The 27,158-nt window shown below is 48.6% G+C and overlaps 1 long non-coding RNA gene across 2 annotated transcripts in view; it reads left to right on the top strand.

The window, feature by feature from the left end:
* Positions 1-27,158, top strand: part of LOC140641359 (uncharacterized) — a 267,792-nt gene that overhangs the window by 62,218 nt on the left and 178,416 nt on the right. The window contains exon 1 of one of the 2 annotated variants that reach the window (XR_012037893.1): positions 23,711-23,916. The exons of the other annotated variant lie outside the window; for it this stretch is intronic. This is a non-coding gene — a long non-coding RNA (uncharacterized lncRNA). Of the gene's footprint in view, positions 1-23,710; positions 23,917-27,158 lie in introns of those variants that run through there. 2 annotated transcript variants of the gene reach the window in all.

Raw genomic sequence — 27,158 nt, forward strand, 5'->3', positions numbered from 1 at the left:
CTGAAGGTTTTTTGAGTGGGTGAGTGACATGACTGGGAGAGTCACCTGATCACATGTGGGTAGACAAGAAAAGAGGAGGCTATTCACAATGCTGATAGAGCCTCTGAGGTGTTGAGGGCCTGGGTCAGGTAGGTGGGGGTGGAGGTGGTGAGCAAGAGGGACTCCTGTGTCTGGTACCTTCTAGGCCTCTCTGCTGGGCAGGCCTGGGACGGCTGCTTCCCCTTCACCGTCTCCTGCATGGCCCCGTATACACGGCTGATATACAGTAGGTGCTCAGTGGGGAGGTGCTGGCTGGGGTTGGACCTGGACCCTGACTTTGGATAAAATCTGGGTAGAAAGGCCTTCCCAGTGGGCTGTGTGTCACATTTTGTTCTTTTCAAATAGAGACGAGAGCCACAGAGAGCATGATGTACATGATGTGGTCTGGCTCTCCTTCTCAAGTGCTGACCAAGGCAAGTTGTTGACCTGGTTAATATGATCATGTTAATTGGAGTTACCATAAGCATCACTCCAAGCCCTGTCTATAGAGAGCCTAGCCCAGGACCTAGGGCACAGTAGGTGCTCTGCTCATAGGAGACACTGTGCTGGTGGTGAGAGACTCATGCAGAAGCCAGCTTGGGTTTTGGAACTCCACAGGAGTCAGATTGTGGTGAGGGTGATACTCTGGATTTGCTGCCAGAGCACCCACTTTTCCCAGCCCCTTCGGGGCCTGCTGTGTGAGCACAGTAGCAGAAGATGGGCCATGCTGCAGTGTTTGCGGCTTGTCATGGGATGGAGCTAGCAGGACGTGGTCAGGATGATTGTTTGTGTCGTGCTGGTCTGTTTGACTAGATGACCATGTCACAGACTTACCTGCCTCTCAAGACCACCCTGATCCCTGGTGGCTCTGGTTTGGCCTGAGGCTGGCATGTGGGGGCAGAGGAAGGGAAGTCATCGACAATCTTAGTATCTTCACTCAGCCCCATGCCAGGCTGATGTCACCAGGCGTGAGTCCTGTCATCAGACACAGGGATGGTGAGCGGGCGGGAATGTCTTGGGAGGCCGGGCAGCCATTGTCAGCTGGCTTATCTGGATTAGGCTTTTCATGTGAAGGGAAGAAAGGAATCTGCTTTGTCGCAACTAGGGCATCAGGCTAGAAGCACAGTTGGTGTTTCTGGCAATCCCCAGCACTCTCCAAAGCTTATTTGTTTCTTTTCCGAGACACATCCAGGTGCTCTCTGTTATGATAACAAGTGGTGACACAGAGTTAGCTCGAAATGGGATAAACAAACAGACTAAAAATAACTGGATTGGGGGCGGCTTGGCACTGAATCTAGCGTGCAGGCTGTCACTGCTCAGCCGAGGGGTAAAAGGTAGGCACCATCAAAGGCACCCCTACCCCTGGAGCGATGGAGGTGTTGGGGTTGGGTGTGGCCAGTCCCTCTCCCCCATTCCCACTTCCATCACTGCATAACTGGGCTGCCCAAGGGTGGAGGTGCCAGATGGTGCCTGAGGTCCGGAGGAGGGGTGTGGTGGGCCCGGATGTAAGCGAGGCAGTTTATGTCTGTTTGGAGGAAGCCGGGCCAATGTTTGGACATCTTTATGGTTTTGGAAGTTTCTTGGCCTCGCCCAGAGGAGCCATGGTTGCATCAGAAGTTGAGATCGTGTCCTTGGTGGCCCATGTAGAGGGAGAGAAGAGCAACAGGAGCAAATCCAGAGTCTCTAGGGAAGAGTGGGAGAAACAAGACGTCTTTCTACTTCCATGATGCATTTGGAGGCCTGTCTAGGCAAGCGAGAGAGCTAGGGGGCATGGGTCTGACATGTGCAGGGCCCCTTAGGTGGGGTACTCATGATTGGGTCTACATCACTGCAAAAGGCTTAGTCAGAGGAAGGGTTCACTGTGGAGCAGAACGAAAAGAGATGCATGGTTGTGGACCTCACTTACTTTCCCATCGCCAAATTGAGTCTTTGTTTTCACTGGGGACGTTGGCACCTGACAGTCAGTGTCGATGCTCTTCCTGACCACAAGCCACTTTTACCACCCATCCCAGGACCCCATGCATTTGCTCTGGCAGTCCCAAGTCCTGCCTCCCTTCGGGTTCTCCTCCTGGCCATATAGTAGGACTGTACTTCTGTGTTCCCTTGATGTTACATGTGGCCATATAAAAACCCAGCATTACTTTCTCTTTCCGTCTGGCACAGAATTCCAGTTGATCTGTCTGCTTAGTCCCCAGAGTGAAGTCAAGGCAGCGGAGAGACCCCAGCTGGCCTGTGGTGGGTGTGTAGTATAAAAGAGGAGGAGCCCTGTATGGATTCAAGGCATTGAAATTTTGGGGTGGTTTGTTGCTGCAGCATAATCCAGTCCATCCTGATAGCACAAGAAGGGAGAAAATGGGGAGAAAAACCATGTGTCCAGCCTAGAATTAAAACCTAAGAGCTTATAAAAGCAGAGGATGTTTTTTTGTTGTTGTTGTTTTCTTGCTCATTAAGCACCAATTATACTGGCTTTCTGTTATTTGAATAAGCCATTATCTCCACCACCTCAGGCCCTTTGTGCTTCCTGTTTTGTCTGCTTAAGGCATTATTTCCCCAGATTTTTCCCTGAGACACCTCCTTCTCATTCAGGTCTCAGCTTAAACATTATATCTCAGAGCACTTCCCCACTGCCCCGAGTCCTTCCCGCACACCCCATCCTCTATCACTTAATTACCTTACCATACTCATCTCTATAGCAGTTAACCTGTTTGTTTGGTTGCTTATTGTCTTTCTGCTCCCCGGGAAAGTCAGCTTCATGAAGGCTGGGACCCTGATCATCAGGTACATATTTAGCCAGTGCGTTCAACAGTGCTGGCCCAATATGGGACAAGTATACATACTGGATGAGGATGTAGACAGGAAGGTGAAGGGCACAGGAATTTATTGCGGGGACTGAAGGCTGGAGCCTTTTAAATATACTCATTCAGTGCTGACAGTGGAGTGGGAGCTTAATAAGTATTTGTTGAGTGAGTGAGTTCTGGGAGGGAAGGGGGGTGGTGGCAGCACCATTGAAGAGTCTGGGAGAAGACTGAGATCTCCAACGCAGGAACCATGCTGTCCCATCTCTCCACTCCCAGCCTGTACATGCCAGGAGCGGAGAAAGTGCCATGGCTTCTGTAGGGAGGCGGAAAGTTACTAGGGTGGTGATTTGGGCCATCCTCTGGCACGCCATCTCAATTTACTTGGTCCCAGAGTGTAGAGAGCCCCAGGGCAGAGGCATGACTGGCTGGAGAAGCCTCCTAGGCTGCAGGGTACAGTCCTATAACCGTTCTAGCAAATGATACAGATGGATTGAGAGAGAGTCTGTGTGTATGAGAAAGAATAATGGGTGGATGGATGGATGAATGAATGAATGGGGGCATGCTAGACACCACCTGGACCAGCTTTACAAGCTCTCTATCACCAGAGGGTCTCTTGCTGATCAGGACACTGGGAGAAGCCACGTGTCCTGGAGGTGGGGTGAGGAATTTACAGCATGTGACTCAGTCTGGGTGTAAATAGGGGAAGAGGCTCACCAGCTTGTCTTGTTCTGAACCTGGTCTTTGTCTTTCTCAGAATCTACCAACACTGGGCCTTGCTGGATCCCTGGTCTTGTCTGTGCCTGACTGTTCTTCTCCAGGCACTGAGTTAGCCCAGTGATGTCAGGTGCATTCCAGCACAGCCTCCTATGCGAAGAATTCTTTGACCTCTGAAAGCTGGTGACACCGTCCTGTGTGCTCCCATAGTTCTTGACTCACCCTTGTAGAGTGCTTTTCTCTCTGACCTGAGTTACTTCTGGCTCTCTTCCTCCCTCATCAGATGGCAGGGCTGAGCTCTTCTCTCTGCCTCCTTACTTGCCACTTAGCACGTGGCCTCTTTCCTGTCAATGATTATTGATGATAAGGAATATGGCATCTTCAGGTCCCTGGAGGGCTGTCAGCCAGAAGTGGAGGCCATCTGATCATGTGCCTTCAAGGGGCAGGACCCAGGCTGTCCCATGGAAAATATGGACAGACCATTGTCAGCTCACTATCAAAGTGGCCTTCTAGGGACTGAGCCACTTGCTATCTCTGGGGGTATGTGAGCAGAGGGAGCATGAACCCCCCACTTACCATTCCAGGAAGCAGATGGAAGTCTGAGATTTTTCAGCCCCTATCAGAGGTTTACTGGGGGGTCCTTGCAGACTGGGGTCTGGAACAGCTGTGATGTGAGGTAACTGCCAAGGGGCTGAGTTGAACTGTTAGGGACCCAGGTAATGGCAGGATCTAGTCTGGAGATGCCAGGCATTTGATGGGTGTCCATGCCTGACCTCACTAAAAGGGGAAGCTGAGCAGCTTTGTCAAATGCCCCAAGCACTGGAGATGGGAGGGGATGGGTACCTGACCCACATCGGGTGTACAAACTCTGGTCGCATGTGCTCTGTAACAAGCTGGGCAGCATGGACGGGCCGTGCCATGCGTGCTTTAGAGTCTCAACTCTCGGGATCCCTGGGTGGCGCAGCGGTTTGGTGCCTGCCTTTGGCCCAGGGCGCGATCCTGGAGACCCGGGATCGAATCCCACGTCGGGCTCCCGGCGCATGGAGCCTGCTTCTCCCTCTGCCTGTGTCTCTGCCTCTCTCTCTCTCTCTGTGACTATCATAAAAAAAAAAAAAAAAAAAAAAAAAGAGTCTCAACTCTCCTGTGTCCTGCTTGGCTTTTCTGAAGGAAGCAGCCACCCCATTGCCCGCCCTCCCTTGCCCTGGCAGATGGATGACACCCTGCAATCATATACCTGGCTCTGTGTTTCTCGGTGGCCCTAAGGCAGGAGGAGGAAGAGGCATCCCCAGATGGCAGGTTGTCACTATTGTGAATATTAATTAAGGGCAACCTCCCTAAAAGGGGGCCAGGAGGTCGGGCAGGGGGAGCTGTCAAGCCCTACCGCCCACTGTAAATTGCAGACCCAGCAGGAAGAGATGGAGCCTGCAGGTGGATACTACTTGACTGCCCCAGAAGGAGGAAGAAGGGCTTCCCTCGTGGGGAACAACAGCCCAGCCCATGAGAGACCATCCAGCTCAGCCAACGAGGAGCCACTGTACTTCTAGTTCCCGGTTTATTCTGATGGACTTAGTGTTTCTGACTTCCCCCTTTCCTCTGTAAAGGAGCGCACCTGTCCTCTGTTCTCCAGACTTGCCCACACTTCTGCCGTATATTCTCTGTCCTGGATTCCAGTTCTTTCCTAGTTCCAGATAAATCCATTTTTTGGTGGTAAAATACCTGACAGTTTTATTTTTAAGATTCACAATATGTAAGGGGAGCATTACTGGGCCGGGGGCTCCAGGATCTCCATCTCCTTAACCCTGCAGTCCGGCCTCCCCTGCCCCTATCACTGCCTGCTCTTCCACCTGTTGTGGCTCTTGCTCTCTCGCCGCATGTTTGCAGCAAACTTTTGCTGTGTATGACTTCTCACAGGTGGAGGATATGTGCCCAAAGAAGGCACTGGTATTCTTTGCCCGTGATGACGGGTCGTCATCTGCCCTCTAATGGCAGGGCTGGTACTGCTTTGTCCTCCTGCCAGTTGAGCTGCTCGGCCCAGGGCTGGGCACATACCCTGGTCCAGGCAAACCCAGCTGGTCCTGCAGGGGGTAAGAGGTGGGTGGGGCAGGACTTTTCCTTCAGGACAGGCTGCACACCAGTTAACCTGATGCCAGCCTCGCTCTTCCACTATTGACTCAGCTGCTAGATGGGGTTAGTGGGTCTGACCTGTCACTCCAGTTGCTGGGGAGTGATGGGCTGAGGGACAGTCTGAGCTGGTTATTGAGGATGAGGGGCACAGTACTAGCATGGACGTAAATGGAGAGGCATGGCATGAGTCCCTTGTCGTCATTGGGTGTTAATACTTCCTTGTGCCCCCACATGTGGGATGGGTGTGTTTGGGGGAGGGACCGTGCAGCACTTGGAGCATCTCCTGAGTTCTGCTTAGCTCCTTCAGCCATTCAGAGCACCTGCTGTGTGCTGGTCACTGGGTAGGACAAATGAGGCCCTGGCCCTTCAGGGTGGGTGTCATACGATTCACTCTGAGGAAGGGTGGGAGGATTAGGTGGGAGGAGTATAATCTGTCTCTGGGTTGTGTCCGCAGAAATTACCCCTGATAATGAAGTGGTAGCAGCAAAGCCCCGGAGAGTCCAGCAGATTCTGTGAGGCTGCCTGAGCTTTGGGATCTTGCTCATAATTCAGTGAGTGCAGCTGTGCTGGAGGATAACACCATATCGTACACCACACCTAATAACAATGGATAATTCTTAATATATTAATGTAGTATAATATTATAGTAGACATATTTTCTAGCTCCATGGAGGTCACATATGTGAACTGGTCTGATTCTAATTTTTTTAAAAAGACTTCATTTATGAGTGACACAGAGAGAGGCAGAGACATAGGCAGAGGGAGAAGCAGGCTCCCCATAGGGGAGTTGTAGGACTCGATCCCAGGACACTGGGATCACGATCTGATCCAAAGGCAAGTGCTCAACCACTGAGCCACCTGGGCATTCCTGATTCTAATTCCTGGTCTGAATTGGCACCTCCCCTCCACTGCAACCCACACCAACCTTAGCTCCCTGTCTCATTGCTTTCATGACACCCTGAATTATTGGAAATATAAGTTCATTCATTGGTTACTAGAAAGGAAGCTGTGAGGGCATGGATTTTGTCATTCAGTGTCTTACCTTCTGCGCCCAGAACAGGTCTGGCATGGGGTAGAGACTCAACAGGTATTTATTCAATGATTAAATGAATGGATAGAATACAAGTTGGATTTTTACATTAGCAAGTTGAATTGGGTGTTATTGCCATCCCATATTCCAGGGGAGACAGATAAGGCTTGGTGAGAGGGGGTGATCTGCCCATATTACTCAGCTGGTGGGGTGCCAGGGTGGCATTTGGACCCACACACATGCATGGGTCAGGTGGATATGGGTATCCCCTAGTTGTGGTGTGTGGGGGTAGATCCTGGCACGCGTAAAGGCCATTGTTCAGGCAGCAGTCACTTTATTGCACGTGGCACGTCTAGATGGAAAGGCTTTACAGGAATTTTGCTTTATAGGCACATAAAGGCCTTTATTACCCATAATGTAGACATGGGTCCAAAGAGGATTCTACTCTGCTTACTACCAAGGGGTTTGTGTGTTGAAGGCCCTTGTGGAGGCCCAGGGTCTTGGCCCTGCTCTGAGGCTGGACCCCAGGACGGGGAACATTCTGGTTGTTGGCAGGGCTTGGGACCCTGGGCAGCTTGATATCTAGGGGCAGGATGGAACAGCAGCATCCCTGGATTGAAATGCAGGTTTAAGCTGCCTCAGTGGGAAATGTGACGTTATGTGGCTTGTTAAATCCTACAGGGGCATGAAAGAGAGCTGCTTCTAATTATCAGGATGGAAATTAATGGAATTAAACCCCTAGCCAGGCTGCCCAGTGGTGGAGCAGGGAAAGCTTTGGGTTTGTGGTGATGATTGGCCAGCAAGTGTTGGGGGGATCACATGCAAGCCAAGGGAGGAAGCACAAACTGTCTGTAAATGATCAGGCTAGGGGCCAGGGGGTCCTTGCTAATCCTCACAGCTTTGCCCCCTTGGCCAAGACCAGGAAGGGAAGTGTGGGTGAATAGGAAGCTGGACAAGGCTTGGTTTGCAGAGACTTGAGAGACAGGAGAGACATGGTGCTATGGGCAGCCTTTAGGGATTTGGTCTCTTGAAGAGGTGATGTGGAACTGTGCCCTTCCCTAGGGCAAAACTGGTATGGAACCTGGGCTTGCTTTTGAGCATTTGGATGAAGATATTGTCCTCAGGTAACTTCATGTGCCTCAGGTGCCTTGAACATGAGGGGGAAGCCCCTAGTGGGCTTGATTCCTCTCTTTACCATGGGTCCTGAGGACCATGTGGGGGTACCGTGGTTGAATGGATCAGATCCGTGATTACACCAATCATCCTCTGCTACTACTTCTGTTTAAAAAAAAAAAGTGGTGTTGGCTTGAGCTGAGAGCCATAGGCTGAGTCCTGGCCCTTTGGGTGGATCAGAGCCTATTGCTTGTGTGTAGGAGCAGGTCTGGTTCATGTCTGCCTTCTGGCCAGCCTCATGTTGGGACTCATTCTCAAAATGTTGCCTGAGTACTACCTGCCATCATCTATCCAGTGTGCACTCAAGAGAAAGGGTCATTCAGGCAGGTACACAGTCTGCTCAGGTGATCTCACCTGCCTGACCTCAGTTTAGGAGAGTAAATACTCAGTATGTGTTAAGTATTAGTCACAACCTAGGGGATTGATACCATATCCTTACTGGTGAGATGCTGGGGCTCAGAGAGGTGAGGTGACTTGTCCAAAGACACATAGCCAGGAGAGGGTGGATAGGAACTGGGTGTTGCTTATGTCAGAGCCTCAGGGTTCTGAGGCATAGCCTTCTACTACCTTCTTAGGTGGATGAACCACCTTTCCTCCTTTGACTCTCAAGCCTTACTCTGTAGCATTTCTGGACTTCCCACATCATTCTTTGCGGGTAGGGAGGGTCAGGCTTTATCAGCGCACTATGCCCATGAGGAAACTAAAAGACTGAGTGGCTTGCATGACTCACGCATGAACTAATTTATACCTGTCTGTGGAACATGGTGCTGGGATGATGGCTATATTTTAGTTGAAGTAGGTGAGGTCCTTTGATGCCAGTAATTTATCATAGGGGCTCTTGCCTGGAGCTCCCTTGGTCTTGGGGAACTGGCCATCTGTGTGTGGAACCCAGGGAGGCATTAGTGATCCCCTGGGCTCATGGCTCCCTGGACAGGGAGCTTCTCTTTCCTGGGGGCTGCTTATGCTGGCGGACCCCCCGGGGTGTTGCCTGATGGGGTCGCATGGGCTAGTGCACGCATCCCTGGATAGAGTGGGCAGTGGGATGCTTGGGCTCATTTGGCTGTACTGGACTGTTGGATTGTTGCATTATATTTATTCTCACTAATCTACTTCTCTTGCCTGTTTATACATTGCAGAGATCCAATAAAATGTATCTGAGGTCAGAGCAAATGAGGAACATTTTGGAAAGGAATAGAAGAGGAACGCTATCTGGGAGTACCTAGCTGATATGAGCGGCTGTTTGCTCTGAGGTCCTGCCTTCAGAGGCATCATCTCTCCTCCCCTTCCCTGTAAAAGTGAGAGTGACACGGGGCGATGGCTGCTTCTAGGTGGGGTTTGCACAGGGGCCGCTGGAGGGCAGGAGCCTCTTCCGGTTGGGGAGCCTGGCATTGTGGCTCTTCCATCTAAGGATCCCTGAGGGAACGTGGGCTGACTTTGCTGCTTACGTGCCAGGACCCCGGATGCCGAGGCAGGGGAATGCTGCAATCTAAACATTTACATTCTGAAAAATGGGAAAGCATCCGCTTAGATATAAATTAGCCAGGGCCTGACGGGTTTATTACACCCTGGAATGCTTTCATGAGGCTTTCAGAGGGGTCCACATTGCAGGCCCAGGTCTCCAGCTGGCCTTGTCTGTGGCACGCTCCGAGGGGGACCCTGCGAATACTTGGGCTGGGTCTACTTGTCCTTCAGTTCCCATGGGGCCATAAGTCGTTGTTCATTGGTGACACAGGGACAGGGAGACATGGTCCCTCACCCTGAGCAGGGAGCCTGAGCCAGGAGCATCTTGACGCTGTGACAGGGCAAGGTTTGTTGCAGAAAAGGGGAGAGAGGAACCAGATGTGGAGGCTGCAGATGGAGGTGGAACAGAAGAAATGTACTCTGCCATTCCATGGCATGTGAGGCAAGGCTTGTGTTGAGCAGGAAGGGGGCAAGCAGGGGAATAGCTCAGGGACCAGCTGGCAAAAACACAGCTTGTTAAAATGATATGTGCATATGTTCATGAGCTTCTTTATATTTCCCCTTGAATCTTATATACACTTGCATATCTGTAGGTATATGTAAATGTACATGGAGCAAGTACTGAATAAATGATTTTGGAGCAGTTTGATATCCTAATAATGAGTCATTTAGGACATCAGTTTTATGTGTGGGTTTTTTTTTTTTTTTTTTTTTTTTTCTGATTCAGAGGAAGAAGCCTGCTTTGTACAGAGTTTGTGGGCGGGTTTTTGTCCAGAGCAGATTCTCAAACCGTCGTGCTTCCAAATCACCTGCAGAGCTTGTTAAGACAGATTTCCAGCTCCCACCCACCTTCAGAATTTCTGATTTATTAGGTCTGGGGTGGGTCTTGGAAATGCACATTTTTAACAAGTTCATAGGTGATGCTGCAGCTGTTGACTGGGGGACCACACTTGACAAGTGATGGTCTAGAGAGAGAAGCACATGGGCTTTGGTGATTGAGAGATCACCAAATGAGAGATTCTTTATAGAACTCCCTTGGGTCTGAGAACTGACCATTCATGCCTTTGGTAGAGTGAAAGAAGACTCATGGGGTGAGTCTGGGCATCCATGGAACCACTTCCTTGCTTAAGAAGCTAGAACCTTTTACAATGTGGACAGAGCCTGCTTGCTGCCACACAGAGCCTTGCAGGTTTGCATATTCATTCAGCAGGGATCCACCAGTGTCCACTCCATGCCCAGCCCTGTAAGTGACTTGTGTTCAGCATCAGGAAAGGCTCTTGGGATGTTTCTAGCACAGTTCAATCTTTTAAATTTATTTTTTATTTTTTATTTTTCTATTTTTTTAAAAGATTTTATTTATTCATGAGAGACACAGAGAAAGAGAGAAAGAGAGAGAGAGAGGCAGAGACACAGACAGAGGGAGAAGGAGGCTCAATCCAGGGAGCCCGACATGGGACTTGATCCCGGGTCTCCAGGATCACACCCTGGGCTGAAGGCGGTACTGAGCCACCTGGGCTGCCCTCAATCTTTCTTAAAAATTATTTTTATTCTTTAAAATTTTACTTAAATTCAATTAATTAACATATAAGGTATTATTGGTTTCAGAGGCAGAGGTCAGTGATTCATCAGTCTTATATAACACCCAGGGCTCATTATATTGCATGCCCTCAATGTCCAACACCCAGTTACTCCCTCCCCCCACCCCCTCCCCTCCAGGGACCCTCAGTTTGTTTCCTATAATTAAGGGTCTCGTCATTTGTTTCCCTCTCTGATTTCGTCTTATTTTTCCCACCCTTCCCCTATGATCCTCTATTTTGATGCTTTAATTCCACATAGGAGTGAGATCATATGATAATTATCTTTCTCTGATTGACTCATTTTGCTTAGCATAATACCCTCTGGTTCCATCCACATTGTTGAAAATGGCAAGATTTTTTTGATGGCTAAGTAGTATTCCACTATGTATTTATACCGAATCTTCATTATCCATTCATCTGTCGATGGACATCTGGGCTCTTTCCATAGTTTGTCTCTAGTGGACATTGCTGCTATAAACATTGGGATGCAGGTGCCCATTTGGATCACTCTTTAGGGTAAATACCCAGGAGTGCAATTGCTGGGTCATAGGATATCTCTATTTTCAACTTTTTGAGGAATCTCCACACTGTTTTCCAGAGTGGCTGCACCAGCCTGCATTCCCACCAACAGTGCAAGAGGGTTCCCCTTTCTCTGCATCTTTGCCAACATCTGTCGTTTTCTGATTTACTCATTTTAGCCATTCTGACTGGTGTGAGGTGGTATCTCATTATAGTTTTGATTAGACAGTTCAATCTAACAGATGTTAAAGGGATACTTCATTGTACAGCTGGGCTGGCTTGTATGGGAGCTTGGAGGAGAAATGATGTAATAATTGCCACAGGGATGCTGTTCACACTCTATGTGCTCCCCATGTCCTGGCTCCACTTGGGTCCTCAGGAATAGCTCTGGGCCTCTCTGGAAAGCCAAGTATTTCCCTTAAAGCCTATGGGTCACTTTGGCATCTTGGCATGTCTTTGTCCTCTTGGGCTTCCCAGGAACAGACTTCTCAAGCCTGAGTGTGTTGGCACCTGGACCTGAGCCATGCCCCCCTGCAACTAAACCCCACCATGGTGGGACTCTCCTCTCTACTGGAACCAAGCACCATGTATTATGGTGTCTGTTGGTGTCCACTCGCCACTGTTGCCACTGAAGAGTAAGCTCACAGCTGGACTTTGGAGACCAATGAATGGTTCTTCATTCTTACAAATGGGCCAACCCCAAAGCATGAATGAGGGCAAGGAAAAGAGCTACCTGGGGTAGAGCCGAAGGGATGCCCTAAGGTGAATCAGGCCACTTGGTTGCCTGCTTTGTGATTTGAGACAGTCCCCTTCTTCTCCCTGTCTAAGCTTCCTCGTCTCCCAGGTGAAGTGTGATAATGCTTGTCACGCCTCCTTTTCTGCTGCAGTGATGCTCCAGTGGTACGTGTCAGCTTTCTCTCTCAAACATATGCGAGTAATTGAGGGTATCTGGGATGACGGACAGACATGTAAAAGTCTCCTGATGGGAGCAGGTGACCCTGAGGTTTGGGGAATGAGGGTGTGGAAGCCATATGGAAAGGGGCTACAGCTAGTGTGGAAGAGCAGTGTGGGTTTGAGAGATGCACTGAGCATCTGGATTCACATCCCGGCTCTGCAGCTAAGGAGCCCGGGGAGTAGGCCCAGCCTTAGCCTGTCTGAGCATTGTCTCATCTGGAACAAGGAGGGGAATGATGGCTCCTGGCTTTCATGGCTGATACAGTGCTTAAGGCTTATGAGTCACCTCTTGGGAGCCAGACCCTGTACTAGTATCCAGTGACTGGTGATGACAATGACAGGGCTCATTGGGGTAGCTTCCGTATCTGCCACAGGAGAGGTGGGTAACACATGTGGATGGTGGGACCCGAAATTCTTGTACCCCCCCCACCCCCACAATGATGCCAGGCTGGCCACTCACAACTGGCCCCATAGTTAAGGGGTAGAGGCAAATAAAAATTCAAGGAATGTTTATTAGAGGCTGAGACTGTGAGGAGGGAATTTGGCTCTTTGGGTGCCTGGATAGTTTTTAATTTAACTTTTATTTTTATCAAAGGAATACATATTCATAGCCAAGTGGTAATAAGCTTATAATGAAAAGCAGCCGCCTAGTGCCGCATGCCTCCCACCCATGCTTTCTGCTTCCTGGAGGTGACTGGTTCTCAGTCTTCCAGTTGTCTGTTTCAGTATTAACCACATTTCTGGATGATATGATTATACTACCTTTTTCTTGATTTTTCAGTTGTCATTATTTTTTGACTTTCAGTTACGAGACACGGGGGATCCAGGTTTCCTAGATCGCTTCTCTTGTGATTTAAAGAGATAAGAATAGCCTCGGCTTTCCCAGTCTTTGCCAGCCTTGCCAGAGCACGGCAGCGCCCGGGTTCTCACTGTGTAAACACCCACAGTGAGGTCACCATTCATGTAGCATCCTGTGATCACTTTTTTTTCTGATAGACTTTTTGTTTTCCCTGGAATTAGGACGTAGCAACCAACTTGCTTTTCATTGGCGCAGTTTTCTATTGCTATTTATCCTCCAGTACTCTGACTAAACCAGAAATATTTCCTGAATGTGTTCAAAGGCATCAGGTAGTATTCTGTTTCTTTCTCCCCCAGTCTGGATGGTTGATCCCTGGGCACTGCCACTACACTGAGTCCCCGCTTCACCATTGCCCTGCTGGATCACCTCCTTCCTGAGTTCCACGCCTCACTCTTTCTATGTTGAATCTCACCTTCCAGGAGCGTACCTTCCTGAGAAAGGGCATATGGGATGCAAAAATTTTGACATACACCACAGATGAAAATATCTCTGTTAGACTTTCATACTTTATTGATATTTGGGCTGAATATTGAAGTCTAGGTTGAAATTGATTTCCCTTGCAAATTTGGAGAACGTGCTTTTCCCTTAGAAACTTGTCCATTACCTGACAGGTCAGATGCCATTCTGTGTCCCAGTCCTCAGAATGTGACTGTTTCCGCACACTCCTTGCTTCTGCCCACCTTCTCTTCACTGCCCAGAAGATTTGAGGATCGTCCCTTTGTCCCTGGAGTACCAAAATGTCACATTTCCATTGCTTAATATGAATTTTTAAAAAATGCATTGTTTCTGGCACTTGGTGGGTACTTATATTCAACTCTAGGGATTTGCCTTACATTATGAATCTGATAAAAATTTCCACCTTCCATTCATTTTTTCCTTTCTGGAATTGCTTTTTTTTTTTTTTTTGGCTGAGCCTCCTGAATGGATCCTCTAACCTTTTCTCCTAATGTCCATCTTTTTTGTTGCTTTTCTTTCTGGTGTAGCAGTCCTCAGACCTTTTGGCCTCAGGTCCCTTTCTAGCCTCAGGATCTATTCACACCCTTAAAGATCACTGAGAATTTCAAGGAGCCTTTGTTGATGTAGATGATACCTGTTGCAATTCACCATATTAGAAATTAAAAACAGAGATTTAAAGAATAACTCATGAAAAATAACAAACCCACTCCATGTGAACATATAGAGCATAATTTACGAAAGTATATATATTTTCAAAGCAAAAATTTAGTGAAAAATGTGACAGTGTTTTATATTTTTGCTACTCTTTGTAATGCATGGATTCATAGGGATGGCTATATTCTCACCTTTTTCTGCACATGATCTGTTTTGATGCGCTGTTTTGATTGAAGTCTATGAAGAGAATCTAGTTTGCTTCAGATGTGTAGTTGGAAAAAGGAAGAGTATTTTTACTGCCCTTTTATACAATCATGGGTTCTCTGCTTTGATGTTATACCAGAACTCTACAATGGTAAATTCTTAATGATTAGTTTCAGTGTGGAATCTGAAACTTGATCAGTGAACTTTTTGTTCTTGGTTAGATTAAAAGCCATTGGTCTGTCTTATGCTTTGAGTGGATTTTACCTCTGCCTGATTTTGTAACATCACTGTTTGATCTTTGGCAAATATTGGTTCACTGCGTTATACAAATCTGTTCAATATTGATATGTTTCTTTATATTATATCAAACATTTAGATGGGTAAATACCACTACCATTCTGAATAGAAAAGTATGTTCTCAGGCTGAGGACAGTGGGTAAATTACCTAAAATTCTAATTTTGCTTGAGAGGTCAAATTTTGTTAGGAAGGAATGTTACTGGTTGTTTTCCTTGCACTGCGAGGCTGACTTTCTTCATTTTTGAGAAACAATTTCTCGACATTTATTTTTACCTGTGGGGACATCATGCTGAAGAATATAGTGACTCCTGGTACACTTTGCTGCCACGGCCTTGCCTTTTGTTATGGCATTAAGACCTGTGCCCACGGTTGCCGTAGCACCATCAGCACAAATGTCAACGCTGTGGAGGAGGCAAGTAATGGCTTAGTGTTATTGTAAAAACAATTCTGGCTTCATGGACCTTCTGAAAAGGGTCTCTGGAGCCCTTAGATGTCTGCGGACCATACTTTTGGAACTGCTATTCCAGACTATGTTTGCAACTTTATCCTACAAACTTCTATTGAAGTTTTCAACTCTTACTTTCCAGTTTTTTATTTCTTAGGGCTCTTTTCTGTTCTTTGTTTCTCTTTGGACTTTTCCTTTTTTTTTAAAGATATTATTTATTTATTCATGAAGACACACACACAGGGGGAGAGAGAGAGAGACAGACACAGGCAGAGGGAGAAGCAGGCTCCATGCAGAGAGCCTGACGTGGGACTTGATCCCGAGACTACAGGATCATGCCCTGGGCTGAAGGCAGCACTAAACTGCTGAGCCACCTGGGCTGCCCCCCCCCCTTTTTTTTTAGATTTTACTTATTCATCAGAGACATATAGAGAGAGGCAGAGACACAGGCAGAGGGAGAAGCAGGCTCCATGCAGGGAGCCTGATGTGGGACTCGATCCCAGGACCCTGGGATCATGACCTGAGATGAAGGCAGATGCTCAACCATTGAGCCACCCAGGTAGGTGCCCCTTCTTTGCACTTTTCAATTCCTATTTTATACATTCTTTGTGTTGTCTTACTCACTGAAGGTATTATAGTTTTGCCTGGACTTTTCCTTCTCTGTATTGTGTCTTTTCCCTGGATTATTTTTGTTTCCTCTTGGTTATATTCCTGTTTTTGTTTCTGTTTTTTGTATGTTGGAGGCTCTTATCAATGTCTGGTGCTTCTTGGTTTATACTTACAGGAGGGCACTGACGTCCTGGTTGGAAGTTCTCTGGATATGGGTGGGACTTGTTGACAAATGGGCTTCCCTGTAGTGTGATTGGATAAGAGCCACCTGGGGACTCTCAAATAATGGTATCTTGAGGAGTGTTTTCAGGGGCTGGGTAGTTTCAGGGAGGAATGTTCCAGCATGGCACCTGTAACTCTCGGAGCCACAAGGTGGAAAGGGATGGGGGGGATTTTGCTGTTGAATATATCAATTTTCATAGAATGGCACCCCACCACTTCTGAGTTTTGCTTTGTTGTCCTTGAGTCCAGAGGAGAGACCTACTGTCTCCTGCAAGTTTGGGAGAGAAATAATAATGGATGATGAGGATTGATGAAAACATCCAGGGGTGGAGGTCTCACCCACTCCTTCTGAAGACTCTCTTCATGAAGGTCTGTTTTCCATCCCAGCTGTACCTCTGCTTTCAGAGGCACCATTGCCTCTAATTCGCTTGAACTTCTGAGCTTCTGGAACACAGCAGCTTGCTTCTTGAAGGCTGGCCCAGTGCAGGGTTAGCAGACTGCAAAATGCTGGAGCCTAAGTCTGCGTCTCTCATCCATTTACTTGCTGGCTTGCAAAACAGTGTTGACATCTCTCATCTACTATTGTTTTCTTTGCCTCTCTCTTGGTCATTTTGGACTTATGAAGGAAATAATTCTAATTTATGCAAATAAAAAATTCTTTACTTTGTGTTTGGGGACACTATAAGTTGACCCCCAGTGATCCTTTCCTCCTTGTACTTGTGCCCTTTTATAATTCCCTCCTGTCTTGAGTGTGATCAGAACCTGTGACATCCTTCCAACTAATGGAATGTGGCAGAGGTGATATCGCTTCCACGATGCCTTACATGAGCTTGTGAACGTCAGCTTTGCTAGAAGCTCTCTTCCTGGCTGGTTTGGATGAAGATATGAGGGAGGCCCACATGGCAAGAAACTGAGGGCAGTCTCCAGTCAACTAGCTAGGAACTGAGAATGGCTTCTGGCTGAATGCCAGCAAGAAACCCCCATTTCGGCAGGCTGCAAGTAACTGAATTATGCCAACAACCACATAGATGGGAAGAGCTCAATTTTTCCCGTTAGAGCTTTGAAATGAAGTTGTAATTCCAACAAACACCTTTTTTGCAGCTTTGGAATGTTGTCATGTGCCAGTAGATAACTAATTTAGGCAGTATTCGAGCTGCTATGTTCATCTGGAAGTCTAGCTCTTGTGCTTTGGCCTCATGAGCTAATCACCACGTGTAGCTGAATATTTGGCCCCTGGGGCAGTAGCTTCAGGTCAGGAGTCCATTTACCTTTGCTACTGGGGGTTACAGAATTCAGAACACTGGACTGAATTCTTATAGGTTCTGGAGGGAGTCCCTATGAAGAGCCATTCTTCTTGCTTTGTGGGTTGCTGAGGTCTGGACATCTTTGCACCCAGCCCTTGGACTTTGCATCCCCAATTGTCATGCTTGGCAGGAGTCTGCAGCCAGCTATCATCTATTGGGTCATTTGGGGGATGCTTTGCAAAATTTACCTTGAAACACTGGAATTTAAACTTTATTTTTTAAAAATATTTTATTTATTCATAGAGAGGCAGAGACACAGGCAGAGGGAGAAGCAGGCATCATATAGAGAGAGAGCCTGATGTGGGACTCGATCCAGGGTCTCCAGGATCATGCCCTGGGCTACAGGCGGCGCTAAACCTCTGCGCCACTGGGGCGGCCCTGGAATTTAAACTTTAAATGTAGATAGTAATTCCAGAAGGAAAGAAGGGTTTTTTATTAATTAATGTTGTTGACTGGGACTGAGGGAAGCAATATGTATCTGTGACAGGTACCATTAGCCAGGAGCCTGGAATTGGCTGCTCCTCTGTTTTGTCCTTACTACTTGGGGCACCTTGAATAGGTGACTTAACTTTTTTGCCCTCAGTTTCTTTGCTATTAATTCTTTAAAAAAAATTTTTTTTTGCTATTAATTCTTTCAATCATTTATCCAATATTTAATGGGGATGTGTTGTGTGCCGGGCCCTGTGCTAGGTGCCGGGGCTATGCAAGGAACTGTGCCGGAGATGAACATGATGCAGTTCTTACTCTCAGAGCTTGATTTGAAGTGGGATAGAGGGGCACAGGATCAGGCGAGTCCAGGGCAGCAGAACTTGCACATGGGTCATGTGAGTGCCTTCAGACATGTTTGTTTGGTTCATCCTGTGTTGTAAATTACTGGAATTAGTTGCTGATATTTAAAAGTTGGCATATTTGACTGAAACTTTGAAATTCTGACTTGTATGGAGAAATAGGGAAATTTGGCCAAGTCCCCAGGAACTCCCCTCTTTAAATGGGCAAAGACTTATCTATATATTTATTTATTGTAAATAATTCGGAGCCTTTTATTATATTCACAGAATTATGCACCCATTACCACAATCAGTTTTAAAACATTTCCATTACCTCTGAGGAAAACCCCACATCCCTTAGCCATCCATCCCCCTGCCAGCCCTAGGCAGCCTCTGATCGCTGCTGTCTACAGCTTTGCCTCTCTCCATGAAGTCACACATTATGCACTCTTTTGTAACTGAACTCTCTCTCCTAGCATGATGCTTTCCAGATTCATCCACGTTGCAGCTTGTGTCAGAAGGTGGTTCCTTTCTTACGGCTGAATGATTTTCCAGTGTAAGAATACCCCACGTATAAGTACTCATATCTTTATAAAAGAGAGAACAACAGGTAGTCTTGCGGGTGGGGACTGCGTTTTCAGGAAAAGGAGAATGTGTGCAGGTAGGACCTGTCTTTTGTTGAGGTGTACCCTGGGGGCTTCCCTTTCTGCATCCCTGCCCCTCAGGATGCAGTGCTGCCTGGGGCCATGGCATCCAGAGGACAAAGGGCATGCTCTGTGTCTAGGTTATAGGTGTCCCCTCTGCTTCTTAGGGTTGTTGTAAAGAGCAGAGGGGCCTGGCCAACATGAATGGAAGCTTCTGTGTCCTATATGACAGGCCAGACACTTGACCGGTGAATCCCTGTGCATCACTATCTATGTCCTGCGCACAGTTCCTTGCATACAGGAATTTTGTTTGAGCATGACCAGAATCTTGGTTTTGCAATGGATTGGGGAGCACTGGCCTTTACACATGCTCTGGGGGAGCAGTGGGCTTAGGCAGTCCTGGCTGTGGCCGTGGGCACAAGCTGGAAGACCTTGCGATTCTAGCTGTTGGAAGTCACCAGAGTGATAGAGGAACTGCTGTCTTGTTCAGGGAATCCCCACTTGCTCAGTCTCTGAGAAGCCTTTGCCTCGAAATGGATATTGGATCCAGGTGGCCAACGGTTGGTCTTCCTTGCTCAAACCTCCTGGCCAAAAGATAGTTCTCTTCAAGATCTGCAGTCTTTCCCCTCCTCTTCTGCTGCTATGGCTGTCACCTTCTTATAACTCCAGGGGCCTCATCGTCCTGTGGGGGCCATGGGGATCTGGCTCTTTGTGGAGGGTCCTGTCAAGGGAACCTTTTAGGAATGGCATCCTGGTGGGCTTGAACTGAGTGCCCCCACCCTAGATTGCCTGAGGCAGTTCTGGGGAGGGCTGGGGAGTCTGGCTACTTATCTCACACCATTAGGCTTATGGCAGTGCTGCTAGCAGACAAAGGCTCGAAGGGGATTAGGGGTAATTACCGGGCCAGCTCTTTATTCTCAAGGTTTAATGGGCCCAGCCACTGTAATTGTACCTGCTAGTGTCAGGCTGTTCCCTCCCATCCAAAGGCCAGGCCCTGGGCTGGGGTATGGGTATCAGAAGCCAGGGCCTACTGCTTTCCCACCTGCCCCCTTATTGCTGAGTGGCAACTGGAATGTCCAGCGGCCTTTGGTGAGTTCATTGTGGTATGGCAACCTGGTGAAGATGGGTAGCTGAATTCATCATGGAGAAAATGGGGAGCCCATTGTGTGCTAACGACCTTTTGATGGGGGACAAAAGGTCTGCCCTACCTTGTCAAGGCCTGAGCTGCTCTGGGAATCTGTCTTTGTTGTGGCTTATGGGTCTGTCCATAAGGGCAGTGGAGTATCCTTCTCAGTTTTGTAAGGTGGGAGCCATCTTAGGGATGAAGCGGGGTTGTCGCTTTGGCCCAGGATGGTTTTGCAATGGATTGGGGACCACAGGCCTTTACACTGTGCATGCTCTGGGGGAGCAGTGGGGTCAGGCAGTCCTGGCTATGGCCGTGGGCACAAGCCGGAGTACTTTGTGACTCTAGCTGTTGGAAGTCACCAGAGTGACGGAGGGACTGCTGTCTTGTTCAGGGAATCCCCACTTGGTCACTCTCTGAGGAGCCTCTGCCTTGAAAAAACTCCAGAAGAGTTCAGCAGAGGGCATTTGAAAATTCAGACTAGGCATCCTTTTAATCCTTTTGGGGAGCCTGTAAGGTGATATGTTGGTGATGTTTTTATTTCTTAGAATTATTTTTCCAGCCATTCACATGAACTCAGAGTGCCATATCGGTTTTCCACCTTAAGTAAGAGGATTAAAAACGTTGCATAATGTAGGACCTGAGTTAAGTGCTCCGGCCCCCTCGTCTTGTCACATCGTGTAATTGGGAGTAATTGCTGGTGTGGGGTTAGAGAAAGGCGCCCATCGGGGGAGGGGGGGCTTTGTTGAACCCTTGTAACAGGACAGCAGATTAAGCTGGGGGAGTGGGCTCCTTCATGCGGACAGGAGGGGTGTGTCTTGAGCATCTTTGCCTGAGCATCATCAGAGGGGGAAGGTGGGGTTGCTCTGAGGGTGCTGCAGATGTCGGTGAGCATGGGGGCAAGGCTGACTCTGGGGGTAGCAAGGAGTGGTGTCACAGGCATCTTGGGTTCTTTTACTCCCTGGCTGCTTCTGCTTCACTCTGGATATGGGAGGCTGGCCCTCTGAGCTGCCTCCTATGCCAGCTTTGCTCCTATGAGATTGAGGTGATCTTGGTCAGGAGATGGGAGCAGTAGATAGGGTGACAGGGCTCCCCATCCATGTGGCATTGGTCTTCCAATGCAGCATTCCTCTATTTCAAATCAAACGGTGCTCTGGATCTTGTGCAACACAGCTGCCTTGCCACAGTGCACGGATGCCCTGCAGGTCAGAGTGTTACTCCTTGTGGGGGGCCTGAGGTGGAGGGTGGGAGACCCTCAGCCCTCCAGGAAGTGACTGAGTCACGTGGATGTGGAAGTGTTTTTGTGAACAGTGTGTTGGGGCCATTGAACTGGCTGTGCCCGCCTTTGCCCTGTGCAGTCACCATCTAGCCCTAGATATTACTGGCTTTCTCCAGGTTTTGATGCCTGGGGTGTGTGGTTTGATGTGGGAAAGTGAGGAGGAACTCAGCTCTGCATCAAGAGTTCCTAAGCTGAATGGTTTGTGAAGGCTTCAGGAGGTGTGGGGGGAGCAGGAAAGGGGAGAGAGATGAAACAGTTGGGAGCAGGGATTTTGTCTGCGCTGCTCCAGGATTCTCTGTGTTCCCAGCAGTGGGCTGAGAAGGGAGAAGGTGGTCTTGACCTCTCCCAAGGCCTTTAGAAGTCCTGCCTTGTCCTGCATGGTCACCGTGGGAGAGAGGAGGGAGTCAGCCTCCACTGTAGCCATGACCCTCTGTCCATCCACACTCATTTACAGTCAAGGGTCCTCCTGGGGAGTTGTTGGTGAGGATAGACAGGAAGGAGAGGCTGAGGATGTCACCTGTCTGTTACACTTTGAAGCAGATCTCAAGTGCCTGGCCAAGGCCCACCTGGGCCAAGCCCTGTGTGGCTCCCTCTGTGAGTTAGCTTCTACAGGAGGCTATCTTTAGCCTAGCACATATGCTTGCCCAGCAGATGTTGTGCATGTAGACTTGGGCTCCTCCTAAAGGACTCAGAGATGGGTGATACTCCCCCTTGCTCTTGAGGAGTTTGCTCATGGGGTGGAGAGGACAGATGTACTGGCGTGCTCTCCTTAGGCTGAGTGGACTGAGGGTGTTGTGCAGCCCCTGTAACAGTTCCCTTACAGATGGGCCACCTGCAACATAGGGCACAGCCAGGTTGCCACAGGCCACACAGCCACTGACACAAAGTCTAGACCCGATCCCAGGTCATAGCTACCAGGTAGATGTCCCAGTGTGTCCAGTGTGATGGTGTGGCTGACTAGGGGCCAAAGACCACTCATGGATCATCCCATCTGGGTATATTGCTAAGGACAAACTGAGAGAGAGAGAGAGAGAGAGAGAGAGAGAGAGTGTGTGTGTGTGTGTGTGTGTGTGTGTGTATTTCCCAAGCCATCTGCCAATACCATTTACATTCTGCACCCATGATCATATTTTTTCCAGGCCCAAGAGGATTAGGGAAGAAAGAAGGGAACCTTGATTTCCAAGGCTCCAAGTTAGATGGATTCTGGTCCTCCAACTTCTTCCAATCCTTTGGACTGTCTCTCTCTAGTGGAAAGTTGGCAGTAAGAAAGCTGCTTTGGTTAAGATGGAGGAGGGAGTTGGAGGCTTATCCCTCTTCTCTTTCTGCCTCCTTTGGTAGCTCCCAAGGTACCACCATACAGGTCTAGGGCTCATTGTCAAATGGTTTGTAAACCACTTTCCTAGGCCAGGTCCTTTCTGTGTGAAGGTGTGGAGATGGAAATTAGGGGCTATAAGATCAGGCTGCCTGGATTCAGTTCCTGGATTTGCTACTTGCTAGCTATTGTGACCTTTGGGCATGTTTCTTAATCTAAGTCCGCTTTCCTCATTGGTAATGTGGGCTTAAGTATACCTAAGTCATAGATTGTGGTGAGATTAAATCAGTTAATCTGTGTAGTGTTTAAAACCATGACTAGCGCAAGTGCTCAAAATGTTGGTTATTAAAAGGGAACTCCTGAGCTTCATGAAGTCTCTGGCATCTGAAGAAATTCACTCTAGTAATGAGAACTGAAGTCATGAGAAGTGTTGGGAAAGAGATTTTAGGGTGGAGAGAGGGCCTTCCTTCTCTCTTAGGGTCACCTCCAGGTCATACCAGGACTAGTCTCGTGGGTAGTGACCTTGTTTGTAGGTGAGTCATGGTGGAGACCTGCCTCTTCCCCCCAGCTCTTTGCTTGCATTGAGGTTGAGCAGGATTAATTGGGGTATTGAGGTGTCTTTCTCCTGCCTCTGCCTGGAGCAGGAGGGATGACTAGCTCACAGTTCTGGGGAGAGCAGGAGTGGGCCTACACTGTTAACCTATCCTAGCCTGGAAACCTGTTTAGAGCAGCTAGGCCCTGGCAGGACTTGAGGACAGATTTGAGGACCTTTCCTAAGGAGAGGACCCTGGCCCGTGGCTTCCCCACCCTTCCTCTGCAGGAGGAAGCTGAACAATTTATGATAAAAGGCATCACTTTTGGTATTAGAGCAAGGGGCCCTCCTTTTACTGGCTCTTGGAGATACTCTTTTTATCCCCATTCTACAGATGGGCCAGTTGAGGCCCTGAGAGTTGAAGCTGCACACATGGCTGATTTAGGATCAGAGTCTGTGGTCTCCAGACCATGCTCAGAGGTGTTGGCAAGTATTCCTTAGGTTGGCCTCACAGGGAGTCATGGCTGTGATGGAAGGCAGGGCCGGAGCCCTGGAGGTGGGCACAGCCTGAGAGACTTTTGAGAATTACACCCTCAGGACTTCCATTTGTTTCATTTCCAGGGGAAAGGCTTCTACGTATCCCCAGTGCACTGGGAGAGCCTCTATCCCATGCTTGCTGCTTAGTGGGCACTCAAGAGCAGCTCTGGAGCAAGTGAACGTCGCTTGAAGGTATTTCTGAAACATGACGGACCTGCTCAGTGTACACAGGATCGGAATCATGACTTGTGCCGTACAACCGGTAGAGCTGCCACAGTATAAAAATGGCCAAATTTTTATCAGGTAGAAAATAGATAAGTATTGCCAGTGCTACATCCAAATATTATACACCAGTCCTAAAAGATCTCACCCTTGTACATGATCATCTTTTTTTATTTTTTTAAAGATTTAATTTATTTATTTGACACAGGGTGCACAAGCAGGGGGAGTGGCAGATGGCGGGGGAGAAGCAGACTCCTACTGAGCAGAGAGCCTGCTACAGGGCTTGATTCTAGGACCCCGGGATCATGACCTGAGCTGAAGGTAGATGTTTAACCAACTGAGCCACCTGGGTGCACTGTCATCCTTAATTTCTCTATCCCAGGAAAGAAATCCTCACCTGGAAAACAAGCCTTCCAGAATGTTCTTCACTACAACTGTATAGCAGAACACAGCTGCTTTTTTTTTTTCTTCTATGGGCATTGTTGGTGTCAGCCTGCTGTTCAAGGTTTGATGGGGTTGTGGGGATGTGCCCTCTGAAGTACTTTCCAGATCAAAGTGTCTGTGGCCCCAGCTCTATCCTTTCTATACATTTTTCAATATGCTCTTCTGTGGTCTGTGGGAGCTTTCAGGGTACCAGCTCCTTATAGTACAAAAGAAAGCCACCGAAGTTTCTTTGGATCCTCATCCCCAGGCCCTTCATTGACTTGTTTTATGTGTATAGATCCAGGTCATGGGCCAAAGCTGCATGCTTTGTAGAGTTTACAGGTTTTCCCTAACAACAGTTTTGTTTAACTGGTGGAGCTTATCAGAGGGCGGAAATTATGGGCTTATTTCATCTCAGAGGGAAACTGAGGTACTGGGCACTTGGATGACTTTGAGAATTACAGTGTCAGGACTTAAAGAGCAGCACATACTTGTCAGACACTACTGTGTGCCAGGCACTGGCTGGATGATGGAAATCTGGGGCGTGAGCTGCCTTGTCTGTGACCCCATGAGTACTGCCTCCAGCTGGCAGCGTTTTCTCAGGGCAGATCCCCACAGTGTGCCAGTTCCCATCCTGTGACAGGCCATAGAGTAGGGTTCACGGAGCCAGCCCCCAAGGTCATGAGGATAGGGGGTACTGATTACCACACCCTGTGCCAGTATTCATGGTGTCAACTCATCCAAAGCAGATGTGGGTTTTATCTTATGGAAATTTCAAAATTGAACAAGATTTCAAAATATTTATCTTACAGATGTTTCAAAATTTAGAAGACCCAAAACCCTCTACTGTCAAGCTCTCCTGGCCTTGGCTAGGCAAGACACTACTTTGGTTCTTCATCCTCTCCTCAGCGTCTTGCTACAGCTCTGTGGGATTGGGCTCCAGGGATGAAATCTTGCCTGATCTTGGGAAGGAATCACTGGCTCTGCAGAATAGCATGTCATGAGAAAGAGCCCAGGGCATATTGGTGTAGCATCCTTTGGTGGTGGCTGGGATACTGGTTTTGGAGCCGAGCGTTGGGCACTGGTCCCTACTTGGCTAACTGCTCTTAGAGAAGTCCCTCTCACTGCAGGCTGCAGTATCCCTACTTGAACAACCGTGATGTTGGTGGCTTATACCAGGATGCTGCCCCCAGCCTGTGGTTCAAGGCTGAATGTCCTCATTCTGTACTGTGCTTGTTCTTAATTTGTGGTTCACTAAGCCATTACTCTTTCTAGATTCCTCCCAGCTAAGCTGGAGCAAACCCAGCTTCACCACGAAGCCTGCCTGCCTTGTCCATTCCAGGATATAGTACTTTCCCTTCCTTTAGGTTCCCATTGACCCATTCACTGGGAATATGCGCTACCTTGTTCTACAATCTGTGTGTGTGTGTGTGTGTGTGTGTGCGCGCGCGCGCGCGTGCTTTCCCTATCTAGACAGAGAGCTCACTAGGAATAAATCCCAACTGTTTCACTCTAGATCTTTCCCATTTCCTTGGCCAGGGTTTTTGGACATTTTTGGAGACCACAAAATGACCAACAGTTTAGCAGAATCTCTGGGCCTATGGAGTGAAATATCCTTTGGATCAGATATTTTCTTTGAGTTCTAACAGGTTTCCTTGAGACCCAGCATGAAGGGAATGTCAGGAATCTTTATTGTGCTCTGGCAATTGGACAGTCTTCCTGCCACACACACCCCCCCACCATGGACTGTCCTGGTGTAGCTGTCCTCTGTCCTGAGGACCCCTGGCACTAGTGAAGGAAGGGATAGGGATGGAGGCTATTGGGAACCCACTGCATAGATTGACATCATGCCTATTATTCCCAGTCTTTCCTGGGAAGACGATCAGGGTGGGTCCAGAGGTGGTGGGGGAACAGCTCAGCCAATGTGATTTTAGCCTGCCAGTAGGGGCCATGTACATGCAGATTATGGAGATGTGGCCCCTTTCTTTCTGTGCTGGAAATGAGCCTCAGAAAGCCACTGCCAGCCTCTTCTGTCAGGAGGGCAGGAGGAAGCATGCAGTGTAGATTCTGTGAAGTCTGCAGGTTTCACTCAGTTGGGATTTGTCATCTGGCAAATGGTCAAGTATCTGCCATACCTGCCCATGTCAGCTACAGCCTCCATGGCCAATCTGCATGATGAAGTATCTAGTCAAGTTTTGGCAATTCCGAAGGTGTGGCAATCTTGGTTCTTACAAGGGGCCAGTGGGGAGCATTGCGACAGAGGCCCATGTGCTGGGCCTGCAGGATGTCCTAGGAGGGAGGTGGAGGGTGGAGGGCACCCTTGACAGTTGACATCTATGTCAACAGCACCCAGTGACACACCGGGGGAGGACGAGCCTGCGCTTGGCAGACCAACAATGGGCTGATTGATTAAATGAACTTTCCCCTCAAAGGCGCCACCATTGCCAGGGGTGCCTGGGCTGACAGGGGTCTGTGTGCTGTCCCCTGGGGACTCCCTTGGCATGCTCAGAGCAGGGAACAGGGGTGGGCCTTGGTCGCTGATGGGGTCACGACTTATCCATGATCCTCTGGGAGCCTGTGGTGGGGTGAGAGGTGGGCTGGTGGCTCCATGGCATGCGAGAACAAAGGGCTGGAAGGCTGGGGGTGATGAATGCTGTATGGGTGAGAGTGGCTGGGCCCTGGGTGGGTTATGTATCCACTGCAGCTCCCATCTGGCCTGAGGTGAGGTGCTCTACAAGTATGTTTGTCCTCCCACAAAATGTAGCTCAGTTGATGGGGGTTGCAAATGCTCCCCTGAGACCTTAGCCACACTGTACTTGGGAGCTCAGTTCAACATCGAGGATGAAAATCCTGGCTCTTCTTTTTCTTGCCCCATCCCTTCTACACATGCATACATGTGC

Source organism: Canis lupus, chromosome 10 (assembly GCF_048164855.1).
Source record: "Canis lupus baileyi chromosome 10, mCanLup2.hap1, whole genome shotgun sequence".
NCBI classification, from domain to species: Eukaryota; Metazoa; Chordata; class Mammalia; order Carnivora; family Canidae; genus Canis; species Canis lupus.